The sequence below is a fragment of the Hemitrygon akajei genome, chromosome 10 (genome assembly GCF_048418815.1).
Source record: "Hemitrygon akajei chromosome 10, sHemAka1.3, whole genome shotgun sequence".
In the NCBI taxonomy this organism is placed as follows: domain Eukaryota; kingdom Metazoa; phylum Chordata; class Chondrichthyes; order Myliobatiformes; family Dasyatidae; genus Hemitrygon; species Hemitrygon akajei.
The window spans coordinates 13,414,098-13,426,106 of record NC_133133.1 but is presented as its reverse complement, the minus strand read 5'-3'; the positions used below and the strand labels follow the sequence as shown (position 1 = coordinate 13,426,106).

The following is a 12,009-nucleotide window of genomic DNA, read 5'->3' as shown; positions in this document are numbered from 1 at the left end:
GGATAGCAGCGTATCAGATGCTATTGACATTTCCTGACATAACTATACAGAGATGCACTACCAGTAATATAGCCGATTTTGTCCCTTTGGGTTATGAAGGAGAACCCCATGATTGTGTAGGGAAGATGAAGGCATTTGCCAAATTGAGAGCAAATTTACGGTCAGAACCACTAGAGGATGCAGATAAAAAGGTTCTGTTCGTAGATGGCTCGTTATAGGGATTATGATGGAAATCATGCAGGGTTCTCAGTAGTGCAGCAGGATCAGTCGAGCTATAAGATTATTAGGATAGAGTCCTGTCCCCAACCGTGTTCCGCCCAACTAGTGGAAATCAAAGCCCTGACAACTGCGTGTGAAATGATGGAAGGTGAGAAAGTAGACATCTATACTGATTTGGCATATGCTCATGGAGTATGCCATTTGTTCAGGGCAGTGTGGAAACAGAGAGGTTTTTAAAAAAGTAGTGGAGATCCCATACAACATTGTCAGCGAATTCTAGACTTAATAAAAGCCATGATGAAACCTAAAGCATTGGCTATAGTAAAATGCCAGGCACATAAAAAGGGAAATGATGTAATAACAAAGGGAAATCAAGCTGCGGACAAGGCAGCCAGAAAAGCGTCTGGATGTACATCAGCTGTCATTGCCCCCCAGGTAAGCCTAGCTCCAGAACCTGTGGTAGAAGACCTAATTGAAATACAAGGTAAGGCAACTTTGGCAGAACAGACAATGTGGAGACGAAGGGGGGCCAAGCAGAACCCGGAAGTCTTGTGGAGCATGGAAAACAGTTTGTTGGTAGCACCCACCCCTCTACTGATGATTCTGATTTCAGAAGCGCATGGGATTGACCATTGTGCAAGGGGGGAAGTGATAAAGAAAATAAAGAAGGATGGTTTTTGGTCACCTTATTTACAGGCTTCAGTGGACTTTGTCTTGTCACAGTGCAAGGTATGGGCACAGAATAATGTTCGGAAGGGAATTACAACCCCAATAGGACACATTCCTGTACCTGAAGGACCATTTAAACATCTAGTGATCGATAACGTAGACATGATAAAGACAGTGAGAGGGAAAAGATACATGCTGGTAGTAATCGATCGATTTAGCAGATGGGTGGAGGCGGTACCTTCAAGAGATCAAGGGGCAAAGACAGTGGTAAAATTTCTGACAAGTGAAGTGATCTCAAGGTTTGCAATACCTACAGAAGTTAGCTCAGACAATGGTTCAGCTTTTATCCAGAAAGTGGTCAAATTGGTACTACAAGCGCTGAGGATAAAGCAAAGACTTGGATGTGTATACCACCCTCAGTTGCAGGGCATGGTAGAGAGAATTAATGGAACCCTGAAAGCCAAACTGAACAAAATTTGTGCAGACACTAAACTTAATTGGGTCGATGCTTTACTGTTAGCATTGATGAGTTACCGACCTAACGAATTTAAGGCGAGAAATGAGATTGCTGCAGGCTTCAAAACATTTCTACCCTTGATAGGAACTATTAAGAATGTTGAATGGATAAATTATATATATTACAATCAGCAAAGATTCATCAACTACACCAATGATGCATTGGAGGCCTTGGGAGAACAGTTAGATGCAACTAGCAAAATGGCGTGGCAGAATAGACAAGCATTGGACTGGCTGTTGGCAGAAAAAGGAGGAGTTTGTGTGATGTTTGGAGAGAAGTGCTGTACTTTTATACCAAATAACACTAGTCCAGAAGGATCGTTTACTAAGGCAATGTATAAGTTGGAAAGTCTAAGAAAGGAAGTTAAACAGAATGCAGGGTCTGGACAGCAGTTATTTGACTGGTTAGAAAGTAGACTCGGAGGATGGGGAGCATGGCTGACTAAAATGGCAATAACTGTCAGTATTGTATTGTTGAGCTGTGCACTTGTGCTGTGCTGTTTTCTTCCTTGTCTCAAGTCTCTTGTAGTGCGTGCTGCAACCAATTTCCGATGCTCGAGGCAATTACTGAAGCAAGCTTAGTGGAGAAAGAAACACCAAAAATGTATCGTTACAGCCTACAACACCTGCAGGATGAACAAGAGCAAAACAACAGTGTGGGAGTAGATTGTAAGGGCTTGTGAGTTTTTTTTCCCTGTCTCAGGTACAAAGGGACAGGTTTTTGGCTCAGCGGCCCAGGGTAACAGGGAGAGAATACCAGGGTAACAGGGAGAGAATACTTTTGAGGTCTTGGCGCAGAAAATTATAGTTTAACCCAAGATTTGGGAATAAGTGTTTGAATTTATTAGGGCTTTTGTGCGCAGACTCTTAGTCTTCTTTCTCTGTGTGAGACCCTATGGGTCTCAAAGGGGGGATATATTGGAGTATAAAAGTTGCATTGTTTGCTGTGTAACCAAAACTATGTAGTCAGTTTTGAGCTTGCTATTTGCTATGCATGTATCCAATTTAGTAGGAGAATGGAATCTTAAGAATGTAGAAGACAATGGTGTGTTAATGAGAGGTAGCTAAGAGATGTAGATTAGAACATGATTAAGTCAATGGGTAGAAACAATAGTGGCGGATGTACTTGTGATACGCAACTGTAGACAGATTGGATATGCTAATGCAACTAAACCAGGAGATTGCTATAAAAAATGCTATGTACAAGGATCGGTGGGCAATCAGCGACTAGCTCAATGACTGTCTCAGCTTTGATTTGCAAATTAAAGTTTAACCCTTCTTGAAGAATATTCTGCATCTCCTGGTTGCTTGTGGGGCACCAGAAACCACGACAATCGCCACTAATGACATGAGGGTAGATTCAGCACAGAAACAGGTCCTTTAGAACAACAAGAAAGCAAGACAGCAACTATATTTCATTAGGAGTTTGAAGAGATTGGGTATGTCAACAAATACACTCAAAAACTTCTATAGATGTACCGTGGAGAGCATTCTGACAGATATTGGGGCGGGGGAGGGGGGGGGCTACTGCACAGGACCGAAAGAAGCTGCAGAGGGTTGTAAATCTAGTCAGCTCCATATATAACCATATAACAATCATAGCACGGAAACAGGCCATTCCGGCCCTTCTAGTCCGTGCCGAATTCTTAATCTCACCTAGTCCCACCTACCCGCACTCAGCCCATAACCCTCCACTCCTTTCCTGTCCATATACCTATCCAATTTTACCTTAAATGACACAACTGAACTAGCCTCTACTACTTCTACAGGAAGCTCATTCCACACAGCTATCACTCTCTGAGTAAAGAAATACCCCCTCGTGTTTCCCTTAAACTTTTGCCCCCTAACTCTCAAATCATGTCCTCTCGCTTGAATCTCCCCTACTCTCAATGGAAACAGCCTATTCACGTCAACTCTATCTATCCCTCTCAAAATTTTAAATACCTCGATCAAATCCCCCCTCAACCTTCTACGCTCCAATGAATAGAGACCTAACTTGTTCAACCTTTCTCTGTAACTTAAGTGCTGAAACCCAGGTAACATCCTAGTAAATCGTCTCTGCACTCTCTCTAATTTATTGATATCTTTCCTATAATTCGGTGACCAGAACTGTACACAATATTCCAAATTTGGCCTTACCAATGCCTTGTACAATTTTAACATTACATCCATACTAGCCTAAAGTACCCAAGACATCTTCAAGCAAGTGTCTCAGAAACGCAGCATCCATTATTAAGAACCTCCAGCACCCAGAGCATGTCCTTTTCTCACTGTTACCATCAGGTAGGACGTACAATAGCCTGAAGGCACACACTCAGCGATTCAGGAACAGCTTCTTCCCCCGCCATCCAATTCCTAAATGGACATTGAACCCTTGAACACTACCTCATTTTTTTATATTATTTGTTTTTTAGCACAATTTTAATCTATTCAATATATGCATACAGCAATTGCTTTACTTATTTAATATTATTTATTATTACTTTTTTCTTTTATATTGTGTGTTACATTGAACTGCTGCTGCTAAGTTAACAAATTTCATGACACATGCCAGTGATAATAAACCCGATTCTGATTCTGAACATGACCATAGGTAGGACAGTATACAACTGGATCATTGTACAGAGACCAAGTTCAGCTCCCATCATAGCTAGGAAATTTAGACTGAATCAGTGAGTGTCTAAACATCTCCCCTGGACACGACCATTGCCATGATTAACGTCTTGAGAGTCCTAATGGGGCAGAAATTCAACCAGGCCAGCCATGTACAAATAAAAGCTTCAGCTTGGATCAGAAGTTAGATCACCTGCTTTCAGTGACTTGCTTATTTTATGTTATTTCAAGTTTGTTACCTACCACCCCACCAGCCTCCGGATCCAACTTATAATTCTCCGTAACTTCCGCCACCTCCAACGAGATCCCACTACAAAGCACATTTTTCCCTCCCCGCCTCTTTCTGCTTTCCGCAGGGATCGCTCCCTACGCAACTCCATTGTCCATTCATCCCCCATCCCTTGCTACACCTGCCCTTACACTTCCTCCCTCACCACCATTCAGGGCCCCAGACAGTCCTTCCAGGTGAGGCGACACTTCACCTGTGAGTCGGCTGGTGTGGTATACTGCGTCCGGTGCTCCCGGTGTGGCCTTTTATATATTGGTGAGACCTGCGCAGACTGGAAGACCGTTTCGCTGAACACCTATGCTCTGTTCGCCAGAGAAAGCAGGATCTCCCAGTGGCCACACATTTTAATTCCACGTTCCATTCCCATTCTGATATGTCTATCCATGGCCTCCTCTACTGTCAAGATGAAGCCACACTCAGGTTGGAGTAACAACACCTTATATACCGGCTGGGTAGCCTCCAGCCTGATGGCATGAACATTGACTTCTCTAACTTCCGTTAATGCCCCTCTTCCCCTTCTTACCCCATCCCTGATATATTTAGTTTTTTTCCCCCCTCCTTTTTTTTCCTCTCTGCCCATCACTCTGCCTGTTCTCCATCTCCCTCTGGTTCTCCCTAGGCCTCCTGTCCCATGATCCTTTCCCTTCTCCAGCTGTGTATCCCTTTTGCTAATCACCTTTCCAGCTCTCAGCTTCACCCCACCCCCTCCGGTCTTCTATCATTTTGCATTTTACCCTCCCCCTCCTACTTTCAAATCTCTATCTTTCCTTTCAGTTAGTCCTGACGAAGGGTCTCAGCCCGAAATGTCGACAGCGCTTCTCCCTATAGATGCTGCCTGGCTTGCTGCATTCCACCAGCATTTTGTGTGTGTTGCTTAAGTTTGTTAACTTGTGTTTGTAATGTACTGTTACTGTAAGCTAATTATCATGGCATTACACTGTAACAGCTTGGGGCATCAGAGTCCAATTCCGCTGTTCTCTGTAAGGAAGTTTGTATGTTGTTAGTAGGTTAATTGGTCATTGTAAACTGTCCCATGATAAAGCTTGGGTTAAATTGGTGGGCTGCTGGATGGCACAACCCAAAGGGCCGGTTCTGCACTCTATCTCTGAATTAAATAAAAAATTATAAGGATTAGTTTTATCTTTCACTTGCATGTCAAAACATGGAGTGAAATGTGTAGTTCGGTCAAATTAAATCAGTCAGGATTGTGCGAGGCAGCCTGCAAATGTTGCCATGCTGATGTAACTTGCCCACAACTGACTAACTCTTGCCGTATGCCTTTGAAACGTGGGAGGAAACGGGAGCAACCTCAAACAGTCTCAGGGAAAACACACAAACTCCTTACAGGCAACGGGGAGGGGGTAGGGGGGAACTGAACTCCAACTTTACAGCTAACCGTTACACTACCATGCTGCCCCATCTAGGTGAAAACTGGATGGAAACCTACCTCCCACCTACCATAGTAACTTGCACATCACATCTTCCACTGTATATATTGGCACACATTTATCCCACGTTTAATTCAGCCTTTTCTGCAACACTTTGGAAAGCAGAAGATATTCTTGGCAGTGTGACAATTCCCCCACAGATACAAACCAAAAGCTAACAGCACTGAATGCCCTGACAGTCCCCTAAGAACTTGCCCAAATATAGGACAGTAGGAACAATCAAGGACCAAGGAAACACAAACCTCAGACTATTAATTGAACTGAGCTTCAACTTGTCACCAGCAGATAAACAAGCCCTTTGCCCCTCCGTGTACTTATCTACACCGATCCCTTTTATCTGAACTTTGCTGTAACTTTAACCAGAGAATCAAAAAAAATGCAATCAGGAAAACATTAGTTTTACGGTGACTTTTTCTCACAGCATAAATTCAAAGAAACAGCAAACTGTTTCAATGTGAATTAGTCACACAGGGACTCAAATGATCCCAAAAAGTGACATTCTTAGTGCAATTAAGTGCAAGAACAAAAATTTGATCACAGCTTCCAAAATTAAGGGTGCCACGGTAGCACAGTGGTTAGTGCGACATTATTACAGCTCAGGGCATTGGAGATTGGAGTTCTATTCCAGCGTCCTCTGAAAGGAGTTTGTATGTCTTCCCCACAAAGATGTGGGTTTCCTCTGGGTGCTCCAGTTTCCTCACACAGTCCAAGGATTCACTAGTTAGTAGGTTAATCAGTCATTGCAAATTGTCCCTCCTCCAAGTGGACCACAATCTTGTCATAGGGTTTGGAGGCTTGTGTGCCTCAGTGACCCGGAGAGCTATGTTGGCTAGAGTCAGGGCTTTACGCTTTGGCTCTTGACAAGGTCCCCCATGCCAAACAGGTCACAGTTTAGAGGCCACCCACAGCTCAGAGCTAACAACGCTGACTGGTAAAACAATACTGTTATGGAAACAGCAATGAAGAATCCTTCTACTTATGAGTGTGACAGTATTCCTGAGCCTCAAAACTTGCTTGACTGACAGTAGTGAAAACTGAACCACTGACATGATGAAGGAAGCCCTGAACACCACCAGAGATGGACGACATTCTTTGCTGCCCGAAATGCCAGTGGCTTAATAGGCAGTAAGTAAATTGCCCCATAATTAGGCAAGGATTAAATTGGTAGTTTGCTGGACAGCACAGCTCAATGGGCTGAAGGGCCTGTTTTGCAAGGATCTCTAAATAAAACAAATAAATGAAAATAAATAAAATTAATTCCAGGAAACTTGTTTATAAAAATACATCTCTGTAACTGGCATAGCAGAAGTGCCTTTTACATACTGGAAGCTCACAGTGGTAAATTTAGAAGTTTTGAATTCTTGAGATTTGAGTATAAGCCAGGTTACCTTAGGAAAAAATCACCAGCTAGAGTTCTCTCATGCACATGGAAACACAAGGCAAGATGCATCATTCATGTCAACAACCAACAGTCTAAAGATGTGCTGGGGGCAGCTCACAAATATCGCCACACTTCCAGCACCAACATAGCATGGTCCATAACTTACTAACTGGTACACCTTTGTGGAAGGAAACCAGAGCAATAGGAGGAAACCCACGTCATCATGGGGAGAACGTACAAATCCCTTACAGACAGAAGCATGAATTGAACCCCAGGCTATTGATCGCTAGTGCTGCCAGGTGCCAATGTCATGTAATAGCTAGCATTATGCAATGATAGTTTAAGGGGTCAGAGTTCGGAGTCCCAATTCCTGTGTTTTCTGTAAGAAAGCTTGTATGGTTTTCCTGTATGTGTGAGAGTTTCCTCTGGGTGTTCCAGTTTCCTCCCACAGTCCAAAGCTTAATTGGTCCACTGTAAATTAGGCTGAAGGTTAAATATTTATGTTACTGGGGTGTGCAGCTCGTCAGGCCAGAAGGACTATCTCTAAGTAAATAAACAATAAAGCATTACACTCACCGCTATGCTACTGTGCTTTGCATTAATAAAACATCAGGAGACCATTTCAGGGGACCTGGTAAAAACATCTCATCATATCAGCAGCTCCCAGCAACGCAGCATTCCCCATGTATTACCACGGACTGAAGCCTGGATCATGAAAATTCACATGCCTTGTTTGTGGAATCAGAGTAGAGGCTGCCTGAGTCAGCCCCTTGAGCGTGTGTTCCCTGGATTAACACGAGCAGCTGACTCAGGGACGAGGAGTAGGCAGGCAAAGCTGCTCTGAGTCAAGGCTGCCAGCAGGTGCCACCCACACCACCTTGCATTCAGCTCACCTCCTTCGGATGATGTTTAGAGGTGACCAAGCAGCTGAGCACGACCTAAGAACTGGCTGTAAGCCCTGGGGAAAGTGAGTCACCATCCTGGGGCAGGGACTGGGGGAAGAAACTCAGGGCAAGGTGTTTTCAGAGTGGTGGGTGTCTTAAATGGACTGTCAGGGGTGGTACCAAAAACAAACACAACAATGGTGCTTTAAGAGCAACACACACAAAATGCTGAAGGAACTCAGCAGGTCAGGCAGACTCTATAGAAGGGAATAAACAGTCGACGTTTTAGGCTGAGATCATTTATCAGGACTGAAAGGAAGGGGGCAGTACCTGCCAGCTTGTACAACTCCCTTTCCCTCTGCCTTGTTATTCTGCTTCTCCCCCTTTCCTGATGAAGGGTCTCAACCCAAAACGTTGACTGTTTATCTCTCTCCAGAGTCTGCCTGACCTGCTGAGTTCCGCCAGCATATTGTGTGCGTTGCTCAAGATTTGCAGCATCTGCAGAATCTCGTGTTTACAAGTAGTGTTTAAGAGGCTGTTAAATGCACGAACAATCCAGGAATGGAAGGATATCGATCAGTTATAAGCATCAGAGATTTAGATTAGTTTGGCATTGTGTTTGCTGCCAACACAAAACACAAGGGTCTGTCCCTGAGTTGCACTGTTACAATAATTGAAAGTAAAGAGGCAACCAATTGCATGGCTCTTTCAAAGAACTTATACAGATAAAACAGAGAGTTTTTTTGTAAGATCTCAGTTGTACAACAGCAAATTTTTATAAAAAATAAGAACAGTGAACACCAAGTGGCACAGAGCAAAGCATTTAGATAGCAACTGAAGCAAAGTCACACTGTATCTCTAAATAAAAATTAAAGCTCTCACATGGACCTGCTGTGGGAGGGGATGAGAGAGACCAAGGTCCCACCACTTGCAGGGAAACGAGGAGTGAGGGGAGTGGGGTAAGAAAGGAACTAAGATTTCATCACCTAGGAAGTCCTGGGGCTTGGGGGAGGGGGGGGTGGAGTGAAGTCAGACTGAGGTAGAGAGTTGCCACCATGAACAGGAACTTGACCCAAGGGGACAGAGACAGCAAACCCACCACCCACAGGGACTGAGGTAGAGGAATGTCACCACACAGAGGAGCATGACCCAAGGGGACAGAGACTGCAGTCCCACGACCAACAGAATCTGGGATGTGAGGAGACAGTGACTGAGGACCACCCACACAGACTGAGGTACAAAGGTGTCGCCACCGACAGAAACTAGACCCAGAAGGGATAGAGAGTGAGGACCACCCACAGAGATTGAGGTACAGAGGTGTCACTTCCCACAGGATCCGGGGCTAAGGGCCAGTGCTAAGACTGAGACCGTGTCCCCGTCATCCCCTGCGACATAACGTGAACCTAGGACCGGGGGGGAGCAAGTACGAAGGTACCATCATGCACACGGATTCCGGGCAGGAGCTGCAGCCCGTGGGGGGGGGGGGGGAGGGAGAACGGAACAGGGTCTCTACTTCTACCACCCAAGACAGAAATACAGAGATCCCACCACCCTTAGGACTTGGAGCTTGGATGGGCCCATCACCGCAGGGAATAGAGGAACGGATCTCCCCACCCGCTGCGTGCCGGGTCTAGGGCTAGGGCCCGGAACCAGAGACCAAGGTTCCCACCGCCCACAGGACCCGGCGCCGGGATAGGGGGCAGAACCACGACGGCTTGACATTCACATGCTCCCGGGAACGGGGACTGATGCGGCCCGGGATCCCCCTCCGGGTATCACTCCCTCCCCGGACTCACCCGCTGCCGCCGCCACCGCGGCTCCGCGACGCGTCCCTCTGCCTCCGTCCCGCCGCTGACCTCACTTCCGCTGCCGCTCTCCGACCAGCCACAGGGGGCAGCAGCGGCCTCCCTGTGCCAACAACAGGGAAGTTCCCCAGTGATTCCCAAAGGTTTCCCTGTGACTTCCTAGTGATGCCCAGTAGCTCCTCGGGATCCCTAAAGATTCACTAGTGACTCTCAAAGATCCCCAGTAACTCCTCAGGATCCCTAAAGATTCACTGGTGACTCTCAAAGATCCCCAGTAACTCCTCAGGATCCCTAAAGATTCACTGGTGACTCTCAAAGATCCCCAGTAACTCCTCAGGATCCCTAAAGATTCACTGGTGACTCTCAAAGATCCCCAGTAACTCCTCAGGATCCCTAAAGATTCACTGGTGACTCTCAAAGATCCCCAGTAACTCCTCAAGATCCCTAAAGATTCACTGGTGACTCAAAGATTCCCAATAACTTCTCGTGATCCCCAGTGACTTCTTAGTCATAGAAAAGTACAGCCCAGAAACTGGCCCTTTGGCCCATTTAGTCCGTGCCAAAACACTTGAACTGCCTAGTTGCATCTTTTTTTTCAGAGATACAATGTTTATTGGACAAATGTTAATGTCAGAATCAGGTTTAGTATCACTGGGCAGTAAAGTGCAATACATAAAAATGCTATAAGTTGCACTGGGACCATAGTCCTCCATACCACTACCGTCCATTGCACATCCAACCGTTGAAACTGAGCTCACATGCACCACTTGTGCCGGCAGCTTGTTCCACATTCTCACTACCCTCTGAGTAAAGGGGTTCCCCCTCATGTTCCCCTTAAACCTTTCACCCTTAACCCATGACCTCTGGTTGAAGTCCCAAAGATTCCCCAGTGCCTTCCAGTGATTCCTAAAGAGTTCCCAGTGACTCCCAGAGATTCTAAAAGAATCCAGAGTGATGCTCAAAGGTTCCCCAGTGCCTCCATAGTGATTCCCAAAGATTCCCCAGTAACTCCTAATGATTTCATAAAGATTCCCAGTGATTTCCCCATGGAACATGGTAATTCCTCTGTGACACCCTGTGATACTTGGTGACACCTGGTGAATCTCCAGTGACTGCCAGTAATTCCCCGTGACTCCCAGTGTTTCCCAGCAATCCCCAAGGGCACCTATTGATCCCAACACCCCAGTAACACCTGGTGACTCTCATTAATTCCACAGTGACTGCAGTAACTCCCAGTGACATCCGCATTACGTGCAGTGCCCAACACATACAACCTCCCAAAGCTGTTTTTACTACATGACATTGCACTTCAAGGATACTTCAGATACTTTGCTGGGGGACTAACAGAAATGCCAGGCTTTCTGTTTTAAGAGATTAAATTGGTTTGTGTTGGTAAAGTGGTAAACTCAGTTTTGCATGCCATCCATACAGATCATTTCATCAGATCAGTGCATTGAGGTAGTGCACGGGAAAACAATAATATGCAGAATAAAGTGTTCCAGTTTCTGTGCAGGCAGACAACAAGCTGAAAGGAAGACTGTGAGTCTGAGAGCCAATCGTTTTGTACTCGGTTCAGTAGTCTTATAACAGTGGGGTATAAACTGTTCTTGAGTCTGGTGGTATATGCTTTCAGGCTTTTCTATTCTGTGCACGATGGGAAGAGCGAGAAGAGGCAATGTCAGGGTGGGTGGGATCTATGATTGTGCTGACTACTTTTGGGGCAGCAAGAAGTTTAGATGGGGTCCTTGGAAGGGAAAACACAAGGAAATCTGCAGATGCTGCAAATTCAAACAACAACACACACAAAATGCTGGTAGAACACAGCAGGCCAGGCAGCATCTGTAGGGAGAAGCGCTACCGATGTTTCGGGCCGAGACCCTTCGTCAGGACTAACCGAAAGGATTCCTCTTACTATCTTTCCTTTCAGTTAGTCCTGACGAAGGGTCTCGGCCCGAAACATCGGTAGCGCTTCTCCCTACAGATGCTGCCTGGCCTGCTGTGTTCTACCAGCATTTTGTGTGTGTTGTTCCTTGGAAGGGAGTCTGGATTCTGTGAATAAAGAAAACAAGCAACTGAGAAGTACTTTGTTTCTGAACCCCAGGCACACGAAGAGGAGCAATTAGATAGATAGATAGATAGATAGATAGATAGATACTTTATTCATCCCCATGGGGAAATTCAACTT

At 45.5% G+C, this 12,009-nt stretch overlaps 1 protein-coding gene across 2 annotated transcripts in view; it reads right to left on the bottom strand.

Annotated features, from left to right (window-relative positions):
- Window positions 1-9,931, bottom strand: part of fam199x (family with sequence similarity 199, X-linked) — a 38,368-nt gene extending 28,437 nt beyond the window's left edge. For both annotated transcript variants that reach the window (XM_073057802.1, XM_073057803.1), the window contains exon 1: window positions 9,816-9,931. The gene's annotated coding sequence lies outside the window, so the exon portion shown is untranslated. The remainder of the gene's footprint in view (window positions 1-9,815) is intronic.
- Window positions 9,932-12,009: the final 2,078 nt, after the last annotated feature.